Source organism: Lutjanus erythropterus, chromosome 13 (genome assembly GCF_056507025.1).
Source record: "Lutjanus erythropterus isolate fLutEry1 chromosome 13, fLutEry1.hap2, whole genome shotgun sequence".
Lineage (NCBI taxonomy): Eukaryota > Metazoa > Chordata > Actinopteri > Lutjaniformes > Lutjanidae > Lutjanus > Lutjanus erythropterus.
The window spans coordinates 31,069,555-31,084,063 of NC_139329.1; the positions used below are offsets into that span (position 1 = coordinate 31,069,555).

Here is a 14,509-nt window from a genome sequence, read left to right on the forward strand (position 1 = left end):
TGCCTGTAGGCAACATTATACCATAATGGTGCATAAGTGAAAAAGAACGTTGCTTTTCCAATTTGAACATTGTTTATTTCATAAACATATGCAAAAATATTCAATAACATCAAGAAGTCACAATTCATTTTAAATTTTAAATGAAAAAGAATTATAAAAAGAATTTATATATATGGATGTATGTATGTAAGTATGGTCATATATATGTATGTATGTATGTATGTATGTATGTATGGTCATATGTATGTATGTATGCTCATATGTAGGTATGCATGGTCATATGTATGTATGTATGTATATATGCTCATATGTATGTAGAAATTTTATTTTTATTTTTGGAAGTTTTTGGGGTCCGTTGTCTGTAGGCAACATTGTACCATAATGGTGCATAAGTGAAAAAGAACGTTCCTTTTCCAATTTGAACATTGTTTATTTCATAAACATATGCAAAAATATTCAGTAACATCAAGAAGTCACAATTAATTTTAAATATTAAATTAAAAAGAATTATAAAAAGAATTTATATATATATGTATGTATGAATGTATATATGTATGGTCATATGTATGTCTGTATGTATGTATGTATGGTCATATGTATGTATGTCTGTATGTATGTATGTATGTATGTATGGTCATATGTATGTATGCATGGTCATATGTATGTATGTATTCTCATATGTATGTATGTATGTATGTATGTATCTATGTATGTATGTATGTATGTATGTATGGTCATATGTATGTATGCATGGTCATATGTATGTATGTATTCTCATATGTATGTATGTATGTATCTATGTATGTATGTATGCATGGTCATATGTATGTATGTATGGTCATATGTATGTATGCATGGTCATATGTATGTATGTATTCTCATATGTATGTATGTATGTATGTATGTATGTATCTATGTATGTATGTATGTATGTATGGTCATATGTATGTATGTATATATGCTCATATGTATGTATGCTCATATGTATGTATATATGTATGTATGGTCATATGTATGTATGTATGGTCATATGTATGTATGTTTGTATGCATGGTCATATGTTTGGCCATATGTATGAATGTATGCTCATATTTATGTATGCTCATATGTATGTACATATGTATGTATGTATGCTCATATGTATGTATGTGTGTATGTATGCTCATATGTATGTATGTATGTATGCTCATATGTATGTATGTATGTATGCTCATATGTATGTATGTATGTATGTATGTATGTATGTATGTATGCATGTATGGTCATATGTATGTATGCTCATATGTATGTATGTATGTATGTATGTATGTATGTATGTGTATGTATGTATGCATGGTCATATGTATGACCATATGTATGTATGTATAGTCATATGAATGTATGCATGGTCATATGTATGTATGTATGTATGTATGTATGTATGGTCATATGTATGTATGTTTGTTTGCATGGTCATATGTTTGGCCATATGTATGAATGTATACTCATATGTATGTATGCTCATATGTATGCATGTATGGTCATAAGTATGTATGTATGTATGTATATATGGTCATATGTATGTATGTTTGTTTGCATGGTCATATGTTTGGCCATATGTATGAATGTATACTCATATGTATGTATGCTCATATGTATGTATGTATGTATGTATGCTCATATGTATGTATGCTCATATGTATGTATGTATGTATGTATGCTCATATGTATGTATGTATGTATGTATGTATTTATGCTCATATGTATGTATGTATGCTCATATGTATGTATGTATGTACGGTCATATGTATGTATGTATGTACTTATGTATGTATGTATGCTCATATGTATGTATGTATTTATATATGTATGTATGCATGCATGTATGGTCATATGTATGTATGTATGTATGTATACTCATATGTATGTATGTATGTATGTATGTATGTGTATGTATGTATGTATGTACGGTCATATGTATGTATGTATGTACGTATGTATGGTCATATCCCTCTATGGTACACATTATGATGCCAGTGAGGGAAATGTGTTTTCATGTCTCAAAATAGACTAAATAAACATAATCTGAAGAAATTTTATTTATTTATTCATTTATTTTATTTTTTTTTTTAAGGTTATTTTTTGGGCATTTTTGCCTTTATTGACAGTGACAGCTGAAGGTATGACAGGAAAGGGGGGTGAAGAGACAGGGGATGACACGCTGCAAATGAGCCACAGGCGGGATTCGAACTGGCAGCCGCTGCAGAGGACTAACAGCCTCAATACATGGTGCGCACGCCCTACCGACTGAGCTATAGGGGCGCCCCAGAAATTTTATTTTTATTTTTATTTTTGGAAGTTTTTGGGGTTTGTTGCCTGTAGGCAACATTGTACCATAATGGTGCATAAGTGAAGAAGAACGTTCCTTTTCCAATTTGAACATTGTTTATTACATAAACATATGCAAAAATATTCAATAACATCAAGAAGTCACAATTCATTTTAAATTTTAAATTTAAAATAATTATAAAAATAATTTAAATATGTATGTATGTATGTATGTTTGTATGTATGTATGTATGGTCATATATATGTATGTATGTATGTATGTATGTATGTATATATGGTCATATGTATGTATGTATGGTCATATGTATGTATGCATGGTCATATGTATGTATGTTTGTATGCATGGTCATATTTCAATCAGGAGGGACTAAGAGTAAAAGGGAAACGGTTTATTGGCACATGCATGACATATATGAAACATGAACAGTCTTTGGCGGTTAGACCCCATTGAGGTGAAACAATATGTATATACTATATGTATATATATAAATGGGCGTGATGAAGCTGTAGTGAAGAGAAAATCCCCCGGGGTCTAGACACTGGTGGTGGTGGTGAAGAGGTGCGAAGCAGAGACTGGTGAGGTGAAGTGGCTCTGGACTCCTGCTGCCTGGACCTGAAGATTGGAGGAGAGGGTGTCGGGGAGGATCGAGGTGAACACCGTGTGGCTCTAGACTCCTGCTGCCTGGACCTGAAGTCTGGAGGAGAGGGCTTCAGGGAAGATCGAGGTGAACATCTTGTGGCTACCTGGGTCCAATGACTGGAGGAGAGAGGGGTGGAGGAGGGTCGCGCTACTGACTGAATGACAACTGATGGAGCAAAGACGGAGGCGATTTAAAGTTTGGCAGCTGCAAATTGACTGGCTATCGCGACCGTGGCAAAATCTGATTGGATAGTAAAGACGAAGGTGAACGCCCACAAACAGCTGATTAGAGGGAATAGAAGGGGAGAGCTGGAGTAAAGGAAATTTATGAATGAAGGCAGTATAATAGAAGGTCTTCCTGATTGAACTTACGCTGAGCTTCATGTTTGGCCATATGTATGAATGTATGCTCATATGTATGTATGCTCATATGTATGTACGTATGTATGTATGTATGCTCATATGTATGTATGTATGCATGGTCACATGTATGTATGGTCATATGTATGTATGTATGTATGTATGGTCATATGTATGCATGTATGGTCATAAGTATGTATGTATGTATGTATGTATGTATGGTCATATGTATGTATGTTTGTTTGCATGGTCATATGTTTGGCCATATGTATGAATGTATACTCATATGTATGTATGCTCATATGTATGTATGTATGTATGTATGCTCATATGTATGTATGTATGTATGTATGTATGCTCATATGTATGTATGTATGTATGTACAGTCATATGTATGTATGTATGTACGTATGTATGTATGTATGCTCATATGTATGTATGTATTTATATATGTATGTATGCATGCATGTATGGTCATATGTATGTATGTATGTATGTATACTCATATGTATGTATGTATGTATGTATGTGTATGTATGTATGTACGGTCATATGTATGTATGTATGTATGTATGTATGTATGTATGTATGTATGTATGGTCATATCCCTCTATGGTACACATTATGATGCCAGTGAGGGAAATGTGTTTTCATGTCTCAAAATAGACTAAATAAACATAATCTGAAGAAATTTTATTTTTATTTTTATTTTTGGAAGTTTTTGGGGTTCGTTGCCTGTAGGCAACATTGTACCATAATGGTGCATAAGTGAAGAAGAACGTTCCTTTTCCAATTTGAACATTGTTTATTACATAAACATATGCAAAAATATTCAATAACATCAAGAAGTCACAATTCATTTTAAATTTTAAATTTAAAATAATTATAAAAAGAATTTATATATATATATGTATGTATGTATGTATGTATGTATGTATGGTCATATATATATATGTATGTATGTATGTATGGTCATATGTATGCATGTGTGTATGTATGGTCATATGTATGTATGCATGGTCATATGTATGTATGTTTGTATGCATGGTCATATTTCAATCAGGAGAGACTAAGAGTAAAAGGGAAACGGTTTATTGGCACATGCATGACATATATGAAACATGAACAGTCTTTGGCGGTTAGACCCCATTGAGGTGAAACAATATGTATATACTATATGTATATATATAAATGGGGGTGATGAAGCTGTAGTGAAGAGAAAATCCCCCGGGGTCTAGACACTGGTGGTGGTGGTGAAGAGGTGCGAAGCAGAGACTGGTGAGGTGAAGTGGCTCTGGACTCCTGCTGCCTGGACCTGAAGATTGGAGGAGAGGGTGTCGGGGAGGATCGAGGTGAACACCGTGTGGCTCTAGACTCCTGCTGCCTGGACCTGAAGTCTGGAGGAGAGGGCTTCAGGGAGGATCGAGGTGAACATCTTGTGGCTACCTGGGTCCAATGACTGGAGGAGAGAGGGGTGGAGGAGGGTCGCGCTACTGACTGAATGACAACTGATGGAGCAAAGACAGAGGCAATTTAAAGTTTGGCAGCAGCAAATTGACTGGCTATCGCGACCGTGGCAAAATCTGATTGGATAGTAAAGACGAAGGTGAACGCCCACAAACAGCTGATTAGAGGGAATAGAAGGGGAGAGCTGGAGTAAAGGAAATTTATGAATGAAGGCAGTATAATAGAAGGTCTTCCTGATTGAACTTACGCTGAGCTTCATGTTTGGCCATATGTATGAATGTATGCTCATATGTATGTATGCTCATATGTATGTACGTATGTATGTATGTATGCTCATATGTATGTATGTATGCATGGTCACATGTATGTATGTATGTATGCATGTATAGTCATATGTATGTATGTATGTATGTATGTATGTATGTATGTATGTATGTATGGTCATATTCCTCTATGGTACACATTATGATGGCAGTGAGGGAAATGTGTTTTTATGTCTCAAAATAGACTAAATAAACATAATCTGAAGAAATTTTATTTTTATTTTTATTTTTGGAAGTTTTTGGGGTTCGTTGCCTGTAGGCAACATTGTACCATAATGGTGCGTAAGTGAAAAAATAATTATAAAAAGAATTTTTATATATATATATATATATATATATATATGTATGTATGTATGTATGTATGGTCATATAAATGTATGTATGTATGTATGTATGTATGGTCATATGTATGTATGGTCATATGTATATATGTATGTATGTATGTATTGTCATATGTATGTATGTTTGTATGCATGGTCATATGTTTGGCCATATGTATGAATGTATGCTCATATGTATGTATGCTCATATGTATGTATGCTCATATGTATGTATGCTCATATATATGTATGCTCATATGTATGTATGTATGTATGCTCATATGTATTTATTTATGCTCATATGTATGTATGTATGTATGTATGTATGTATGCATGTATGGTCATATGTATGTATGTATGTATGCTCATATGTATGTATGTATGTATGTGTATGTATGTATGTACGGTCATATGTATGTACGTATGTATGTATGTATGTATGTATGTATGTATGTATGTACCGTCATATGTATGTACGTATGTATGTATGTATGTATGTATGTATGGTCATATCCCTCTATGGTACACATTATGATGCCAACGAGGGAAATGTGTTTTTATGTCTCAAAATAGACTAAATAAACATAATCTGAAGAAATTTTATTTCTATTTTTATTTTTATTTTTGGAAGTTTTTGGGGTTCGTTGCCTGCAGGCAACATTGTGCCATAATGGTGCATAAGTGAAAAAGAACGTTCCTTTTCCAATTTGAACATTGTTTATTTCATAAACATATGCAAAAATATTCAATAACATCAAGAAGTCACAATTCTTTTTAAATTTTAAATTAAAAAGAATTATAAAAATAATTTATATATATATGTATGTATGTATGTATGTATGTATGGTCATATATATGTATGTATGTATGGTCATATGTATGTATGTATGGTCATATGTATGTATGCATGGTCATATGTATGTATGGATACTCATATGTATGTATGCATGGTCATATGTATGTATGTATGTATGTATGTATGTATGTATGGTCATATGTATGTTTGTATGTATGGTCATATGTATGTATCTATGCTCATATGTTTGTATGCATAGTCATATGTATGTATGTATGGTCATATGTATGTATGTATGTATGTATGTATGCTCATATGTATGTATGTATATATGCTCATATGTATGTATGTATGTATGTATGCATGGTCATATGTATGTATGTATGTATGTATGCATGTATGCTCATATGTGTGTATGTATGTATGTATGTATGTATGCATGCATGGTCATATGTATGACCATATCTATGTATGTATGTATGTATGTGTGTATGTATGTATGGTCATATGAATGTATGCATGGTCATATGTATGTATGGTCATATGTATGTATATATGTATGTATGTATGGTCATATGTATGCATGTATGGTCATAAGTATGTATGTATGTATGTCTGTATGTATGGTCATATGAATGTATGTATGTATGTATGTATGCTCATATGTATGTATGCTCATATGTATGTATGTATGTATTTATGCTCATATGTAAGTATGTATGTATGCTCATATGTCTGTATGTATGTATGTATGTATGCATGTATGGTCATATGTATGTATGTATGTATGCTCATATGTATGTATGTATGTATGTATGTATGTATGTATGTGTATGTATGTATGTATGTACGGTCATATGTATGTATGTATGTATGAATGGTCATATCCCTCTATGGTACACATTATGATGGCAGTGAGGGTAATGTGTTTTTATGCCTCAAAATAGACTAAATAAACATAATCTAAAGAAATTTTATTTTTATTTTTATTTTTGGAAGTTTTTTGGGTTCGTTGCCTGTAGGCAACATTGTACCATAATGGTGCATAAGTGAAGAAGAACGGTCCTTTTCCAATTTGAACATTGTTTATTTCATAAACATATGCAAAAATATTCAAAAACATCAAGAAGTCACAATTCATTTTAAATTTTAAATTTAAAAGAATTATAAAAAGAATTTATATATATATGTATGTATGTATGGTCATATATATGTATGTATGTATGTATGTATGGTCATATGTATGTATGTATGTATGGTCATATGTATGTATATATGGTCATATGTATGTATGTATGGTCATATGTATGTATGTATGCTCATATGTATGTATGCATGGTCATATGTATGTATGTATTGTCATATGTATGTATGTATGTATGTATGGCCATATGTATGTATGTGTATATGCTCATATGTATGTATGCTCATATGTATGTATGTATGTATGTATGTATGTATGTATGTATGTATGTATGTTCACATGTATGTATGTATGCATGGTTATATGTATGTATGTATGCATGTATGCTCATATGTATGTATGTATGTATGTATGCATGGTCATATGTATGACCATATGTATGTATATATGTGTGTATGTATGTATGGTCATATGAATGTATGCATGGTCGTATGTATGTATGTATGTATGTATGTATGTATGGTCATATGTATCCACGTATGGTCATAAGTATGTATGCATGGTCATATGTATGTATGTACGCATGGTCATATGTATGTATGTTTGTATGCATGGTCATATGTTTGGCCATATGTATGAATGTATGCTCATATGTATGTATGCTCATATGTATGTACGTATGTATGTATGTATGCTCATATGTATGTATGCTCATATGTATGTATGTATGTATGTATGCTCATATGTATGTATGTATGTATGTATGCTCATATGTATGTATGTATGTATTTATGCTCATATGTATGTATGTATGTATGTATGTATGTATGTATGCATGTATGGTCATATGTATGTATGTATGTATGTATGTATGTATTTATGCTCATATGTATGTATGTGTATGTATGTATGTACGGTCATATGTATGTATGTATGTATGTATGTATGTATGCATGCTCATATGTATGTATGTATGCTCATATGTATGTATGTATGTATGTATGTATGCATGCTCATATGTACGTATGTATATATTCTCATATGTATGTATGCTCATATGTATGTATGTATGTATGGTCACATGTATGTATGTATGCATGGTCATATGTATGTATGTATGTATGCATGGTCATATGTATGACCATATGTATGTATGTATGTATGTATGTGTGTATGTATGTATGGTCATATGAATGTATGCATGGTCATATGTATGTATGGTCATATGTATGTATATATGTATGTATGTATGGTCATTTGTATGCATGTATGGTCATAAGTATGTATGTATGTATGTATGTATGTATGCATGGTCATATGTATATATGGTCATATGTATGTATGTATGTATGTATGTATGTATGTATGTATGTATGTATGTATGTATGGTCATATGTATGTATGTATGCATGGTCATATGTATATATGGTCATATGTATGTATGTATGTATGTATGTATGTATGGTCATATGTATGTATGTTTGTATGCATGGTCATATATTTGGCCATATGTATGAATGTATGCTCATATGTATGTATGCTCATATGCATGTATGTATGCATGGTCACATGTATGTATGTATGTATGTATGTATGCATGTATGGTCATATGTATGTATGTATGTATGTATGCATGTATGTATGTATGGTCATATCCCTCTATGGTACACATTATGATGGCAGTGAGGGAAATGTGTTTTTATGCCTCAAAATAGACTAAATAAACATAATCTGAAGAAATTTTAGTTTTATTTTTATTTTTGGAAGTTTTTGGGGTTCGTTGCCTGTAGGCAACATTGTAACATTATGGTGCATAAGTGAAAAAGAACGTTCCTTTTCCAATTTGAACATTGTTTATTTCATAAACATATGCAAAAATATTCAAAAACATCAAGAAGTCACAATTCATTTTAAATTTTAAATTTAAAAGAATTATAAAAAGAATTTATATATATATGTATGTATGTATGGTCATATATATGTATGTATGTATGTATGTATGTATGGTCATATGTATGTATGGTCATATGTATGTATGTATGCATGGTCATATGTATATATGGTCATATGTATGTATGTATGTATGTATGTATGGTCATATGTATGTATGTTTGTATGCATGGTCATATGTTTGGCCATATGTATGAATGTATGCTCATATGTATGTATGCTCATATGTATGTACGTACGTATGTTTGTATGTATGCTCATATGTATGTATGTATGCATGGTCACATGTATGTATGTATGTATGTATGCATGTATGGTCATATCCGTCCATGGTACACATTATGATGGCAGTGAGGGAAATGTGTTTTTATGTCTCAAAATAGACTAAATAAACATAATCTGAAGAAATTTTAGTTTTATTTTTATTTTTGGAAGTTTTTGGGGTTCGTTGCCTGTAGGCAAGATTGTACCATAATGGTGCATAAGTGAAAAAGAACGTTCATTTTCCAATTTAACATTGTTTATTTCATAAACATATGCAAAAATATTCAATAACATCAAGAAGTCACAATTCATTTTAAATTTTAAATAATTATAAAAAGAATTTATATATATATATATATATATATATATATATATATATATATATGTATGTATATATATATATATATGTATGTATACATGTATGTATGTATGTATGGTCATATATATGTATGTATGTATGTATGTATAAATGTGTAAAGTATAAAACTTTAAACTACTTAAATCAACAAAGATAACCATTACCATAACCATTTGAAAAACAAAAACAACAAATTCCAGTGTTTGATCATCACTGCTTCATTTCAGTGCATGTTTTCTGTCAGTCCCCTGTGTCTTTCCTGACATGTGTTGCCATCACTTGTGGTGTTGCTGCTCAGTGCTTATGGAACTCCATGAAGCAGTTTTTTTCAGGAGTGAAGCACAGGCAGGAGACACATTTTGTGCACTGTGATTTCACTATACCCTTACATCCAGGGTATCTGCATCTGCCCTTTTTCTCCACCCAAATAGGCCAGTGGTCAGTGTTGTGTTTGCTATAGTGATTCCATAATGGTTCACTGTTGCAGGCAACATTGCAACTTTCCATGATGGCATGTTGTTGCCTCAGGGCAACAGCTGCATTTTAACAAGTATCCACTATTAAATTAGTAAATAAGTTGCATGAAACTATCAAAACTTAAAGTTTACTCACCTATTAGTGTGAAGACATTTTTTTCCAGGTGGAAAAGGGACAAAAAATAACTTTTTGTTTAGTGCCACAGACTATAATGGAAATGGAAGGCGCTGACCATGGACTACAACCTCAAAGTCACACTAAATGTGACACCTTGGCATTATAAAGCAGTATTGTATGTAAATGAAGTAGTGTGTGCCAGCAGGAAGTGTTTTCATAGTGATGCACAGCCTGAGCTATGGTCCTTTTTGTCTTATAAGGAGTTTGGAGGGACTTGTTCACAGGCCAGTTTGCACACATTAAGTGTTTGGAAATATGAAAATATTAAAAAAAAAACTAACAAAGGAAAACCAAACGGAGAAAATGAAAGACAGACTGCTTGGCAACACAAACAAACATAATGCCCATGGGTAACAAAGAACAATTTCTGCTCAAAAGAAGCGTGTATAATAGTATCAGAAAGACTAGGCTCCTTTTTTGTATTTTACCAGTTCCCTAAAATGGAACAAGTTTCCAGTTAAATGGAAACACAGAAGTACAGAACAGTCTTCAGGCAGTAGTGTATCCGTGACACTCCAATTTCAGCTATAGCACACTGACGACTTAAGATAATACAGAGACCAGAGAGTATCCCAGTCGCTCTCTGCGGCATATGACAAGGCCATAGCTATGATTAAGTGGTTGGTACATTTTAATGAACACAAAGCCATCCAAGTGGAAGGTGATTTTAATTGAAATCCCCTTCTGTTTAATCACTCAACATTTTCACAGTGAGGAGGAAAAAAAGTCACTTGAGGAGATAGGAGGTGTGTTCAGTGAACAGGTAATTCTGTTTCACTGACTAGACTGGTCTTTACCCCACTGTGACTTTCAGTAGCTTCTTCTTTTTTTTTTTTCCAGTGGCGGTTGCTCCCCATCTCTTGTCTTTGTCCATTTTCCCCTCAGTATCGCCGTTGAGGACTAGAAGAGCAGTGCAGACTGTCGCTCTAGTTCGCTTTCACACTGTTCACGCCAACCGCTTCACAGACAAGTTCGATTTTGAACTAATTATTAAAGAAACTAAGAAAAATAACCCAATTTAATTGCAAATTTAGCTTGGTAGGTCCATGCAGTATCATGTTAGGCTTGCTTTACAAAATGCATGAAACTCTTTTTCCATATAACTCAATTGTGTTGACACGTTAATTTTTTTGAATTGCTTCGTGAAAGTGTTAATTTCATTTAGCTGGAATGGATTCTTTAAAATGATTGTTTTCTCGCTAGATTATATCAGGTGGAAAGTGTCATTGTGGCTGCATTTGCATCTTTGTATCTTATTTTGTATCATTTTCTCGCTGGATAATATCAGTGTAGACGTGTTGAATTGCTTTTTGGTCTGGCACTGACTGGCTGCTTTGTTTCATGATGGCTGTCCTGGAGAATAGGAAGAGAGCTTCTGTTACATTAATGCTTATTGATGTACTGGAGCTAAAGACACTGGCTACTCAAAAGAGAGACTAATGGATCGCAATTGTTTTTCACTATTGATTAATTTGTGAATTATTGTCTTGATCAGGAGACGTCCTCAAATGTTTTGTCCACAGTTCAAAGACATTCAGTCTGCTGTCATAGAGGACCAAATACACCAGAAAATATTTGGACATTTTTAATTAAGAAATGACTCAACAATTAGCCATGTCAATTATAAAAATAGTTGGTAATTAATTCAATAGTTGTTTAATAATCTATGAAGTGTTGCAGCTCTAGATTATTTTGCACTCTATTGAAGGAAATTGATCCAGTGAGTCTCAGGCGAGTGCATTCTCCCTTTGATTCAAAGGAAATAAATAAATAAATAGGTCTTTGTTTCAGCCTTCTGACATCAGTATGAAATTGTAGCTTGAGTTTTAGATAACAGCTCTGATTTTCACCAAAACTTTATATTAAAGCATTGCTATGGTAGCAGTAACAACAGTCACCTGCTAACAGCAATGTAAACTGTCTTCTTCTGTTTTAATTATTTTGTTCATTTTGGTGATTAGTTGGTGTCAAGTTGAAATCAATCAGTTAAAATCGGTTGGAATAATGTTGCATCATAGTTTGATGTCATTATCTGACATGTAATTAGCATTTTGATTGGCTGTTGCATGAAACAAGTTTCACAAAGTTTGGTTGAGTGCTTTGCAAACTTCTGCTGCTCAGTTTCATACAAGTTTTAAAGTCTGTGTAAAGGAAAAGGGGAGTTTTTCTTCTGTGGTGTGACAAACTCAGAACACATGCTTTAAGTGTTATTTTCAGTGTTCATCTGTTTTAACAACCAGCTGCAAAGTAGTTTAGGTTCTTCCAGAAATTTAAGAAAAGAATAAGAAAACATGATCCAGTGCAATGTTTTACCAAAAAACAATAATTTATTATCATTTCTTTTGCAAAGATCACCATTATCACACATTTTACCTGGCTACAAATGTGCCAACTACGCATTACTCGAAATTAGACCATGGACATTGACTCCGAACAAATACAGGGATCGGTTTAAAATTTCAATTTACAATATCTCAGTTAAAAATGAGGCATTTGGAATGACTGTACTGTACATGTAACTGAACTATAAAGTCTGCTGATAAATGGAAACCCATTCATTTCACCAGTTTAGTTTTTCAACGATCTCATGTGCTGTGTTCTGAGTCCTGCTCAGTGGCAATCATCCTAACACAAGTTTAATGTGACTGCAAACATAATTCAGTACCGTCTATACAATATCTATGGATTTTTTCCAGTTACTAAAAACTCAAATTATAAAATGTATGAATAAGGCTGAATAATAGCTCTCTGTTGCACAGAGATAACCAGAAACAGTTTGTGTCTTAAATCACTTAAATCAGCCACACAAACTTGTCATTGATTCAGTTTTTGCTGTTAAGGCTATGCTGAGTAAAGGTGTAAGTGGAGAGTAAAAATGATGTAAAAATACTGGTATGTAAAAGCTATGAGCAGGTCCATCTGTTGTTGAATATGTAGAAAAAACTCAAAATATTAAGCAAAAATAAAACTGAATACAAAATATTTTTACCAAAAGCTGCAAATAATACAAACAAAGCTGCAGCACTGGCAGTGAGTCAGAACATTTTGGACTCTTGGGACGTTTGTGTTCCTTTACACCAAAAAAAAAAATCTGTTTTATAAGTACAATATATAGTACATGTTCCCTGTGTCCAAAAAGTTGTTTTTCCATTGACCCGTCAGTGTAGCAGCTTCATGTTTGTAGTTCTGTAAGAAAAGTGGCTCAAGTTCTCAAATTACAGAAACAACAGAGTTTCACTGCAGCATGAGGTATCAGAACTTTTAAAAGATGCTTTTATAAAACTGCTGATGATAAAAATTATGGTAGCAAAAGTCATTTGTTTAATGATTTACAATGTTCAGTAACCTAAAACCTCAAGGATTTTCCACCAGAAAAACACATGTATGACTTTTTGAGGTGAAACACTTTGAAGGACCTTTTTCCCTTTAAGATCATTGGATTTATTTCAAATTCATTTGGAATTTTTAGACGTTGTCGCATTAGTTATGCACCAACTTTTATTAGGAGCAACTTGTACAGTACTATGATTGGAATGTATGATTTATATTCCTTTAAAGCTGAAAATTTTAACTCATTTTAACTTTTTTTTACAGACTTAATATGATACCTGTATGTTTGACTATTAGACTTTATGATTAATTGGACTGGTCCAAGTTTATTCACTAATAGTTGCAACTGACTGTTCACTAATAATTTGAAGTACCTCTTGACAACATTGAGAGAGTTATTGATTTCAGCTTTAAGGGATAAGTGGCTGTTTGTTGAAGAAGCATTAAAAAAGTTAGTGAAAGGTAGAAGATTCACTGTGTGTTGTAAATGGAAAGTGTACATAATACACAAAAGAAAATAGTTTTCTCAAGATGCTCATACAACTATTGAGTTATATGGTTACAACATAAATACG

At 32.7% G+C, this 14,509-nt stretch overlaps 1 protein-coding gene across 3 annotated transcripts in view; it reads left to right on the forward strand.

Moving 5' to 3' along the window:
• gxylt1a (glucoside xylosyltransferase 1a) overlaps positions 1 to 14,509 on the forward strand; it is a 98,661-nt gene that overhangs the window by 73,115 nt on the left and 11,037 nt on the right. The gene's annotated exons all lie outside the window — the stretch shown is intronic.